Here is a 12,014-nt window from a genome sequence, read left to right as displayed (position 1 = left end):
CTCATTACTCAGCTCCCTCCCTGCCCTTCCAACAAGAGGGCTGGCACCGTGGCTCTCTCCTGAGCAGGCTGAATGCAGCGCGGTGGGGATTCTCTTCCCTGTGTGCTGGCCGATGCCCGGCCCTGCCAGGAGAGTGGGTACTCCTCACGCCGTGAGCCAGCCCAGCCTCTGCTGCAGTAAGTGGCCTCTGCCCTGAGGGCCTTTACTTCTTTCTTTGGAGGCTTCTAGAAGTCTGCAGCATCTGCAGGGTGAGGAGTAGCTTCAGCGGGAGAGGGGTGTCTCTGCTGAGTGGGTGTGTGGCTGTAACTGCCTTTCTGCAGATCTTACCCTGAGCGTGGCCAGTGCCCAGTCGGGGCAGCCCAACTGGATCTGGTGAAAACTGTGTCTGAAACCAGAAACAGGAGACTCCTTGGGAGGGGCTTCTGACCAGACGCTGAGGGCATCAGAAGTCTTTCTGCTGCTCTCTCCACTCTGCGTGGGGAAGGGGTCGGGGCTAGGGGAGCGGCCAGAGAAGGGGAGGGGAGGGGAGGGGAGGGCCTGAGTCCCTGGCACTCAGGGACAGATGGCCAGGCTGCACTCTTGCCAGGGGCTTGCTCCAGAGCAAGCCACTGTAGGTGTGCGCCTCCGGCAGCCTCTCTGGGCAGCCATGGAGAGCACCACTGAGCCTCTGTTGAAGGTGGAGCCAGCAGAGCTGATGGCCCAGGCCTGAGGCCACAGGGCTGAGCCTGTTGCTTTTTTTTCTTTGTTGAAAAGATTTATTCATTTATGCATACAAGAACTGGGGTACAGGCCAGAGGTGCGGGGGGTGAGAGGACTCACCAGAGACAGAGTGGGGAGCAGAACAGGCAGAAGGACCGAAAATACTGCTGAGGGGAGCAGCGGGGAGTCAGGAGAGGTCTGCTGCGCCATGTGGGTAGCTCCCTAGCCGGGGATCAGACTCATGCTGCAGTGGCTGTGGATAGCTTCATAGGTTGTATCTTAACCCCTTGCGCCACCAGGGAGGCCCCCGAGCCTGTTGCTTTTTGACTAGGTTATCGAGCAGTGGCAGGACCAGGACTGAAGGGTCTCTTAGGAAAAACCACACAGAAAATGGAAAGCAAGAACAAGCCAAGCAGGAGCCGTGGTGACCTCCTCAGCCCCGCGGCTTTGATCTTGGAGGACGGGGGAGACGTGGACTTTGATGTTTGTTCCTCCCAGCTGCGGCCCTGGAAGGGAGGGAAGTGTCCAGCGGCCACAGTTAATTATGTGACAGCGCCCAGATGGGGGGGAAGGGGGGTGGCCTGGAGCCAGCTGGGGGCCTTTGGCAGCTCCTGCTCTCCTGCCTCCAGGTGCCTGGGTCTGGGACCTGCAGTGCAGGTGCGTCTGCTCGGGCCGCAGGCGCTGTGTTCCTTCTGGTCTTTCTGGAACTCCAGGGTATGGCCCATCAGCCCTGAAATGGAGCCCTGCACAAAGAAATTAACAAAAGCTATGCGGGCATCGGCAGCTGCTATTATACCATCTGGTGGCTCAGAAATATTTTATAATCAAATGAGTAAGAGGCTTCTCGAAACCACCCATGCATGCTCCCCCTTCCCTCGCCTCCCAGCTCTCCTCTTCCCACCCCCCTTTGGGAAACAGCAGAGAAGCCTTTTCCCAGGAGTGAAGATAATGTCGGGGCAGCTCGTCCTGCTCTCCCGCCTCCTGCCCTTGGCCGCTCTGCCGCGCGGTGTGGACCAGGCGAGACGGGGACTCACGCGGCCGCGCGGCCGTGCGGCTTCCATGCAGACGTTGCAGAACTGCACGCTTTAGCTTTTCTCTGCCTGTAAACGTGATCTGAACCTGTTCGTTGGAGAAACGAGTGTGTGTACCCCTTCCCAGAGGGGTGGCCACTGCGAACATCTGGTCACCTCTGGGGAGTGTGAACCCACAGATGGTCTGGGGACCCAAGCCCCGCCGGGTGATTGTGGCTGTAGTGGAAGCCTGGGCCTGGGGCCGTCTGAGCGTGTGCGGGAGGGGTGTGTGTGTGAGTGTGCGCCTGTGTCTGGGAGGCCTCAGACCTCCTCGGTCAGTGCAGGAGCCGACTGCTTCCGGGGCAGGTGCTGGTCTGGTCATTCTGGTCTCTGAGCTGAAGCAGGGGATGTGGAGGACACGGCTGGATCCCCGTTGGGGACATGACAGGTGTCTAGACCTGGGGGCTGGGCCCCGCAGAGGCCAGGCCCGGGAGCTCTGGGGCTGGTGGAGGACCAGCACGGCGGGACAGAAGGGGAAGCCCCTCACTGACCACTTAGCAGCCCGTGTGCCCCCTTTAGGACCAGCCTCTGGAGTCTCTGAGGAGGTGCCTTCACCCCCAAAGCTGACTTATCTGCCCTCCTCCACCTCCCGTGGCTTCTTTCCTTCTGGAATGAGGTGGCAGATCCGTCTTCTAGGGACAGTTAAACAGAGGAGCATCTAGAGGCCCCGCCGGTGTCTGTGTCTTCAGGGAGTGTGAACCATCAGCTCAGAGGCCCCTCGCTGGGGTCACCAGCCCGTGAGCAGAGTCACACGCGTTTCCCGCCTCTTAGGGTGACCGGGTGCTCGCGCCGTGAGCATCAAGCAGAGCCAAATGGGCTGTGTTTTCAACACAACACGGCATTGCCTCCGTTTCTCCTCTGCGCCAACACACACACACACGCCACATGCACCTCACACACCACATGGCACACAGCATACACATATACTTCACACACAACAATCACACCACACGCCATACAACACACACACCGCACATGCCACACACACCTCACACACCACATATGACACACATACTATATACATACACACCCCACACAGAACAATCACCCCACACAAACACCACACACACCCTCCCCCCAGTGCACACTCCCCACAACACACACACACTCCCCCTCCCCCGCCTTCTCTCTTCCCCCGGCGGGCTCAGGCCCCTGTGACCACATCTGGTTCATTGCTTGCACTGCTCCCTCTCCACTCCCGCCCACACATCTGGACCAGGCGCTCCGGGGTTCTGGTGCAAGCTTCATCCTCAGAGGCGCCCACAGCTAAGCCCTGGCGTCCTGTCCCTGGATCTCACTCTGCAGAGCCCTGGCCCAGGGGGAGGCTGGTGGTGGAAACCGTTCACGTGAGTTCAGTGGACGCACAGGCCACCCCGCGGGGATGTGGCCATACCTGGGCCCTGGCTTTGGAGCGACTTGCTTGCAGGTTCGTTGGTTTGGTGGTGCACCCATGGGCCCGCCTCTGAGCACCTCTCCCAGCCGTCAGGGCCCGTGGTGTGCAGTGCTTCCGGGAAAAGCCCCCTCTGGAGCCCGTGCTGCCTGCCCATAGCACCTCAAATGGGTGTGAGCTGTGCGACCCGCCCCGCCAAGCTCCTTACCCCAGGCTCCAGCCCCGGAGCGGATGGAGGGGGAAGGAGTGGGGAGGAAACCAGTTTCAGATGGCGCCGCCCACACCCGGCTCTTGGCCGGCTTCCTGCTGCTTGAGTTTCCAGGATCCGATCTTGGGTGTCAGTCCCAACCCGCCACACCCTTCCCTTCCTTCCAGCCCTGCTCAGCCTCTGGGTCCTTCTGCCGGCCAGTCCCCTGCAGTTTTAGGCACGCCCTGTTGCGCACCCCTTTCCATGATATGCCAGTGGCTGTTGATTGGTGCCTGCGGGGATGGGGGAGTTCTGAGCCCCTCCTGTATCCCTGGTATCCCCGTGGTGTCTGGCACAGAGCCCGGGCCCAGTGGACTCGGCTCCCCAATTCCTTCATTTCTGTGACTTGCCTGATTCAGGCTCCCAGGCCTACGGATGTATTTCAAACATAAGGAAAGCTCATTATGAGTGTGAGGTTGAGGGGTGGGGGTGCAGTTGAAGGACGTGAGATACAAATCAGAACACACATCCCTGCCTTCCCAGCCCCACTTCCCTACCCCGGCGACAGGAGAACCAGGCTGTGATCAGCTGCTCCGAAGCCTCCTGCAAACCCAGCGTATTGCTGGGTAGGGAAGCGAAGCCTCCAGGAGGAATTTAGGTGCAGTGAAACCACCTCTTCCTCTCTCATTTTGCATAAATCAAAACGGAAACTTCGTGTTTCTTTAAAAATACTACAAATCCTGGCCCTCTCCCAGGAAACCCAGATCTGCGCAGTGGGGTGTGACTCCAGCCTGTCAGGGGCAGCAGCGGCCTCATTCCCAGAGCTCAGGGCCGGTGCCCACTGGGGGTCTGCTTCCGGGTTTTATTAGCTCCAGCAGCGAGTAGGAACCCCGTCCAGTCAGAGAGCCCTGGGGGGTCAGCTGTGTGCTGTCCCTTCTCATATGCCCATAGCTTCACCTGTAGCCCTGGGCACCTTATTGGCCAGGACCGCCCAGCCAGGCCAGTGCCCGTTTCTGAATTCTCCCCATCATTAGCAGGAAGTTACAGGATCAGAATCTTAAAAAAGAAATTTTGCCCTATATTATTATAAAGCTGTATGGACTTAGTAGAAAGTCTTGAAAATACCAAATGGTGAAGTGGAAGAAGAACTGACATCTTGTCTCACCTGCCCAGCAGGGGTAGGACTTTACCAAAGCCCAGGTAACCACCATGCCATGGTGCCCAGGAGAAGCTCTTGGTTCCAGTACTGTCGGTCGGCCGTGTCAGTGAGTTGGTTAACTGAAAAAGATGGTTTAAAAGGGGGTCATAAAATGATACAAATATACCAGGAACATTTTATTTGCACAGAAGGCATTTCATCCGAACCGAAAACATGCGTTTATTCCCCCATCTCCTGATTCAGGGCTAAGGCCTTTCTAGGATTAACAGCCCCCCAGAATGATGGCCTCCATTGTCTTTTTTGCATTTTTCTTTGATCGATTTTGTGCAATTCTCTTTCTTCCGAGTGAAGTAAAAACTGAATGCCCAGTACTTACAGATTTTCTTACACCCGAATAGTATCTAGCTGTTTTGTCCACGCCTCATTTGACAGCAATCTTCCCCAAACCTTCAATTCTGTTTCAGTTGCTTTTTAGCTTCTATTCCGAGGGTTTACATAAAATGTAATCATTTATGTAATTGGACAAGTACAGCTGCACAGGCAAGTTTGAGGGCAAATACCACCTCCTTAGATTCTTGATGAGCTCAGAGAACTGCCCTCCCCAGGGTCTGACCCACCCCGTGCGTCATGGGGACTGTCCCCAGCCGGGGCTGGTAGAGCTCTGCTTTTTCTTGGTTCTTCATATCTCTGCTTACTTCTGTAGACAGAAAGTGTTGTGATTTCTCTCTCTTATCTACTTGGACAAACCTCATAGTCTTGTCACTTCCAGCCTGAAGTTTTTAAATTTAAACATGTCATGACCAACATCACACGCAGTAGTGGAAGATTGAGAGCATTCTCTCCAACCCCAGGAACCCAACAAGAATGTCTCTTGTTGCCCCTTCTATTCAAGATTGTTCCAGAAGTTCTAGCCACAACTCTTCTGAAAGAAGAGGAAATAAGATGCCTCTTGACCTGGAAGTAAGAAGCAAAACTGTCTGCAGATGACATGATTTTGTTACAGGCACACCTCAGAGCAAACCACCACAGCAAAGCAAGCATCACACTTTACAGTCGGCCACATGAATGTCTGGTTCCCCAGTGCATGTAAAAGTTATGCCTTCATTTTGCTGCAGTGCACTAAACGTGCAGTAGCATTTTGTCTTAAAAATAGTGTGCATAGCTTAATTAAATATGCCACAGAGACACCAAGTGGGCTCATGCTACTGGAAAAAAGCCGCCAACGGACTTGTTCAATGCAAAGCTGTGATCTGTTTGAAACAAAAAAGTAATATCTGCAAAACACGATAAAAGGAGGTGTGAGAAAACAAAGCACACCTATATACAAAGTCCTGAGGAGTCCATTAAGAGAACTATAAGTCACTAGTAAGCAAAGTTAGCAAGTTTGTGAAATGTAAGATCAACATGGAAAAATGACTTGCATTTTGCAATGAACAATCTGACCGTTAAGCAAACAAATTCATGTACAGTAGCTTCCTCCCCGTCCCCCCCAAATGCAAGACAGTAACTCAATATTTCGAAAGACGTACTATGTTCATTGAGCAAGGGCATTGCTTCCAAGTTTATCTCTGATTCAACAAAACCCCTGTGAAAATTCCAGCTGAACTCTGCAGAAATTGACAAACTGATTGTAAAATTCATGTGGAAACTCAAGGGACCCAGAATAGACAGAGCAGCCATGAAAAAGAAGTAGTAAATGGGAGGACTCACACTTCCTGATTTTGAAACTTATTACAACGCATTAGTGGTCCAGATGGTGTGGAGCTCGCATGAGGACAGGCGTATGATAAGGTGCAATAGGATGGAGACTCCAGAAGTAAACCCTCATGTCTGCAGCCAGTTGGTCTCCGTGGTTCATCAGTCACCGGGGAACTCAAACCCAGACCATGGTGAGACGCCATTTTGTACTGCTAAGATGTTTGGAATCAGGTCGGATAAGCCCAACTATGGGTGAGGACTTGGGGAAATCAGGACCTTTGAGTGTGGCTGATGGGATTGAAATGATGCAGCTGCTTTGGAAAACAGTGCGGCATTTCCTCAAAAGGTTACCCATCGGGCTGACAGCTCCACTCCCAGGTATAGGCTGAGAACCGGAAACTTGTGTTCCATGCGCGAGGCTTGTGCACAGTGAGGAAACAGCCCAGCAAGGGTGAGTGGCTAGACAAAACGCGGCCTCTCCAACATGGAATATTATTTCTCAGTGAAAAGGAACGAGGCGTGGACACCTGCTGTGACATGAATGAAGCAGGAAGACAATATGCTGAGCGCGGGAGCAGCGGGGAGACAGGAGAGGTCTGCCTTCCCATGTGGGAATCTCCCTGGCCGGCCGGGAATCAAACCGGCGCTGCAGAAGCTGCGGACAGCCTCACAGCGCGGCACTCAACCCCCGGCACCAAGGCCATTATTTCAGAAACTAACCTCCCAGGAGTACTGCTGTCCACTCTCTTCCCTGCTCTTTTCCCCAACTCGGATTTCTAGTGTGTGGGGGGGGAGGGCGCGCTGTCTGCTCCCTGTTGCTTCCACCTGTTTGGGCCCTGCCCTTCCCCTTCCCCCTCACCCCATCCCTTTAGCGCCTTCTTAGGATACAAAATAGACCTTGATGCCCTCCCTGGTATCACCGAAAACCTCCCATTCTGGTCTAAACCTCTCTTTTCCCTAATGGGCTGATTTCCCAGTAGGTTTGTCTGGATCTGACTTAATTATCCTGGAAGCCATTGACCTCATCCCCAGCCAGCTGGTCTCCCTGGCTCGGGTCAGGCCTGCCGGAGCAAGACCCAGGTCTGTCCCTTCCTCTGTTGCCCTCTGGGGACTCGGTGCCCAGGGCCAGGAGATCCTGCAGCACCCAGCTCAGGGTCCCTACGAGAGGAAGGAGGGGCGGGAGCCCAGGCCCGGGCTCAATTCTGCCTTCTGAGAAGGCCTGGAACATTCTGCCCTGCACACGCGCTTGCAGTGGAATGAACAGAATCTTCCAGTCTCTCTGACCCAAGCAGGTACTATTCCTGACATCAGAACAAAAATTCTGAACAGGTTTGACACTTACCACTTTTGGATTTGAGCCGGCTACTGGAAACATGCTGGGGCCAGTGATGAATCATGGGAAGAGGCCGCTGCCGGTTCCGCAGGGAAGGGTGGGTGGGCCTGGGTGGACCATGTCGCCACGGGAGAGACAGTTCCGTGCCGTGGGCTGGGAGCATCCGCAAGGATACAGTTCTCTTCCTTGCTGTTGATTTTGGGGAATTTGGGGTGGTCTCAGGCTCCGTTTCTGTGTCTGTCGCGTGGGGAGTGTTTATGTCCTGCTGGCCTCAGAAGTTTGAGGTTTGACAGCCAACGAAGTGAAGACTGTTGGGCGTGGGACCTTGAGGTCAGGAGCACAGCCAGCCAGGCAGGTCCTGGCACCCCTCACCTCCTGAGGCCTCGGTCACTTCAGGCCTGGCAGAGGATAGGACGTCACCCAGGTGCCCCGGGTTGGAGAGTGGGTCTCGCAGGGGTGAGGTTGGGGGTGAAAAGTAGTCGGGGGGAAAGTCCAGTTTTAGGGCCCAAGGCAAAGGCAGAGGCTCCCCAGCTTTAGGATTCTGTGACTCGGTTAACCTTAAAAAACAGACTCAAGGATAAAGACCAGACACATAGTGTTGCAATCAGTGTTATTTCCATAAGAATTAAAATTGAGAAAAAAACTAGGATCAATACAGGGTAACTATGTTTTATCAAATAAGGATATAAAAGTTCTTATCTGGTATTACATTCTTTTTTAGTAGAAAGGACATTTTAGTAGCTACAGTTGTGAGGAAGACACAGACACGGGGCGGCCAGGCGGGGTGGGAGGGGTGCCAGCAAACGGGGGACTGTGGTAGGCCCCGGCCACTCTGCGAAATGACACCCCCTGGAAATTCACACCTGGGCTTACCCCACTTCACGACCATCCTCCCTTGTTCCCTTGTGGTGGGTTCTTATCTTGCTTCTCTGTCTACGCTGTGGGCCCTGGATGTGAGGCCGCTGCCTCGGGCCGGATGCCCACAGGTGCCCCGTGACCACCCCGGGGGAGGGCGGAGGGAGCGGCCCCGGTGGGGTCAGCGGTGCAGGCAGAGCCCGGCTGGTCTCGCGCGCTGGACGCGTGTCCTCCAGGACTGAAGCAGGAAGAGCAAACGCCTCCTGCATCTTCATTAGATGCCCTGGGCGAGGGCTGCCCGGGATTGTGGGGTGCTGTTCCCGCCCCCCAGGCGCTTGCAGAGTAATATTTACTCCTGCTCCTCCCCACAGGCTCCTGCCCCCAGCAGCGTCCGCAGCAGCACTCTCATGACATAGTAAGTCTTTCGGCAGGAATAGTTGCCGCTGTGCTGGCGAGGGAGGGGAGGCAGAGGGAGGCTGGGGGTGGACACCTGGTCCCCAGCGGCCCCCACCTCACTGGCCTCTGTGGGAGACATGGCTGTGACCTTGTGACTTGAGCTGCAGCACCTGCCCGTCTTTCCAACCCTGCTTCCTCCCCGTGGAGGCAGCTCCCACCCCGATTGCCGTATGCACCCCCTCTCCCCCACAAAGGCTAAAGGAGGCCCAGACTGGCCCGGCCCTGTGAAGGGAAGACAGCTGTGGGGTCGGCGTGGCTGGTCCATGTGAAGTGCCTCCTCCCCCTTCCCCTCCCTACAAGCAGCTGTGGGGGTCTGCAGAGGCCATGGGGCCCTCACCCCCGTGCCCTCAGGACAGGTCACAGTGGGACCACCTGGCTCTCCCTGGAGTCAGTGGGGCTCCCTCTTACCTGCCTCCTCTGCAGGCAGGGATGGCGGATAGCAGTTGGGCGTCTTTGTTCCCAGCCTCCCTGCCCTTCTCTGTCCCTTTGGGTCTGTCCTCACCGCCATTGTGGTGACAGCAAGGTCAGAGGGTAGGTGAGGGGCAGCCTTTCTCCTGCCCTTGGCCCTTGGGGCCTGTCCCTCTGGCCCTCTCCTGAGGTGGAAACCCCGGCTATCCCTGGCCCAGGAAAGGAATCCGCGTCTCTAGGCCTCCAGCACGCTAGCCTTTGGGGCTGTGGGGCCTCCCCTCAAACCAGACACCAGCCCCCACGTCCCTTCCTCTAGGGTCCCTGACTCCAGCCACCTCAAGGTCCTGAAGGGGTAGTCAGTGGACCCTCCGCCCCAACTCCCCTTACTCAGCCCCGACCCCAGTGGGCGCATCCACTTCCCTATCTAGAGAGGGTCAGGGCCTCGCGATGCCCTGGGCACGGCTCGCTGGTTGCTCTGGTCTCCACACCGGGAGACTGTGAGTTGGTCTTGCCCCTCTGCCAGCCTTTGAGCCCTGGACACCCTGTGAGCGGTCCCACCCTCAGCTCTGGGGTCTCGGTCACTAGAAAGGCCCCGGATTCCGGGGTGGCCAGGTCCCAAGAGCCTGTTGACCAGGGAGTGTGGGCCTGAGGAGAGAGGCCCTACCCCTCCCGGGGGGGGACGGTGTAGGGCTTCCCTGGAAGGAACCCTAGGCCGATGCTTTGTGGCCCCGCAGGGTTGGGGGGGAGTTGGGGGTTCCGGGGGGCCAGGGAGGTACGTGAGAGGTAGAATCCCTGGCCGCCCTCATGGAGAGGGCCCGGGTCTGAGAGGCTGAAAGGCGTAGAAAGCAAAACCAAAAACAGCAGCATCTTATCATCTCATTAAATGTTCCTTTGAAAAACATATCCCCAGGGGACAGGAAAGCTGTGTGAGGTGTGGGGTGCGCCCCAGGCTCATTCCAGAAGGTTCCTGACTTTAGTCGCCTTTCATCTGGTGGGGCAAGGGTATCTGAGGACTCACTGTGCGCTCGGGAATTGAATCACGTCCCCCCATGGCCGTCAGAGCATCAGCGGGGGAAATCCCCACGGAGGACCTTGGCCTCGACGTTCTCTGGCCTCAGGGGGCTTGGGGACTTGATGGGTGTGTCAGTTATTTTAAATGATTTCCTGGGCTGCGTCCATTGCGCTGTGCCCAGGATGCCGAAGGCCCCTCTAAGTTCCCAGTGTCACCCCATCGCAGCCGAGGGGCGAGGGCTTCTCTCCCGCCGTAGTCTCGGGAATGGCATTCGCCACATTTCCGTCGCCCTCAAGGAAGGTCGCCAAGCGCTTTCCTAGACATGAGCTGATTCGACTCTGGCGGCAGCCTTGAGCGGGAGTCACCATCCCTTTAATGAGGGAACGAGGCCCCGCGAGGTTGAGAAATGAGCCCAAGGTCACCCAGACAGGAAGTGGTAGAACAGGGCCTGGGGCCTGCTCAGCTGGGTGCTGCTGTCCTTGAATTGGGGTGGCCCAACCCCCAAGTCTGGCTGGAACCTTGCCGGGTGCTGTTCCCTGGGGGGGGCGGCGGGAAGAGCCCAGGCGTGGGCTGGCACCTGGGCCTTCAGGTGGGGACAGGCCCCAGGTCTGATTCTGCTGGTCCTGCTCCCCAGGGAGGGTGGGGGAGAGGCCGGGGCCCCACCCTGGGGAGAGAGATCCTGGGAGTGTTAGGACCTTGGTGGAGAGAAGGGAGGGCGGCGTCGGTCCCTCTCCCTCCTTGTTCAGACGCACCTTAGCTCCTTGGGGCAGGAAAGGGGAAGGAAAGGCGAGGGGGGGGGGCGAGGCCTTCACAATGTTCTGTTGTAACCTCTGCGCTTGGCAGGAGCAGGACCGGCCCACCTGGTGCTTATCTGCAGACACGGGATCCCGTTTCTGCTGCGGGGGGAGAGGGAGGGCAGGCCCTGGCTGTGCCAAACGCAGGCTCATTATTCGAAGAAGCCTCCAGGCTTCCCTGCCCTCTCCCCACCTCCTGTGAAGGGGGTGCTGCTGTCTCTTGCCCCCTACCCTAGAAAGACACCCAGTGAGGGATGGCCCCAAGGGTGGCGTTTGCACAGCCTGTGCAGGGAAGGGTGAGGAGCAGGTGGGGCTGGGGCATCCGGCCCCAGAGGGACAGGGGCTCTCCCAGCCTGCGGGTTTAGGCCCGTTCCTGCTCTCCAGCCTGTGCTCGAGCTCAGTGGGGCTGTTGTCCCCTCTGAAGTACGCAGGGGAGTCGCTCCTGCAGACGTCTGTCCTCGAGGTTAGGGTGACACCCCGCCAGGAGGGTGTTTCTGAGAGCTGGGCTGTGTGAACTGAGCCCCGCCCCCAGCTTAGGGAGCTCACCCTCTGCTGGCCCCGCACTTGGGGAGGACTGCAGAGCCTCGGGGCTCCTGGGACTGCGTATCTGCCTCTGTGTGGCCCCTCGGTTTAGGGGAGCTGCTGGGGTGTTGCTAGTTCTGGAAGGTGTGACCCACCCCTCCCCCCACCCTCATTGAGCTCAGGCTCAGGTGCTGACTGCTGGGTCCTCTGGGCCTTCAGCTCTGCAGGGGCGCTGGGCCGGGAATCCCCAGGGGGCTCTTAGGTGGAGCCAGGTGTGGGCACCCCAGGCTAGGACAGGTTCCCACCTGGAGCAAGCTGGGTCCTCCCTGGGCCCCGGGTTCTGAACTGTCAGGAGCCCCCAGGCCTACCCCTCCATGACGGAGGAGCCTTGCTCCGTGCCAGTGTGCGGTGGCCGCTGTTGGGCCAATTGA

The 12,014-nt window shown here is 57.3% G+C and overlaps 1 protein-coding gene and 1 long non-coding RNA gene across 2 annotated transcripts in view; one reads left to right on the top strand and one right to left on the bottom strand.

Moving 5' to 3' along the window:
* The window catches only part of HPCAL1 (hippocalcin like 1), a 70,354-nt gene that overhangs the window by 25,677 nt on the left and 32,663 nt on the right, over positions 1-12,014 (top strand). The gene's annotated exons all lie outside the window — the stretch shown is intronic.
* LOC119259560 (uncharacterized) lies at positions 747-8,185 on the bottom strand. Its single transcript, XR_005128496.2, has 3 exons — positions 7,546-8,185; positions 4,512-4,624; positions 747-1,442 (listed from the first exon to the last, which is right to left on the bottom strand). It is a non-coding gene; the product is annotated as an uncharacterized LOC119259560 (long non-coding RNA).

Source organism: Talpa occidentalis, unplaced genomic scaffold (genome assembly GCF_014898055.3).
Source record: "Talpa occidentalis isolate TD23 unplaced genomic scaffold, MPIMG_talOcc4v2.1 talOcc4.5, whole genome shotgun sequence".
NCBI classification, from domain to species: Eukaryota; Metazoa; Chordata; class Mammalia; order Eulipotyphla; family Talpidae; genus Talpa; species Talpa occidentalis.
This window is presented reverse-complemented; position numbering and strand designations above follow the sequence as displayed.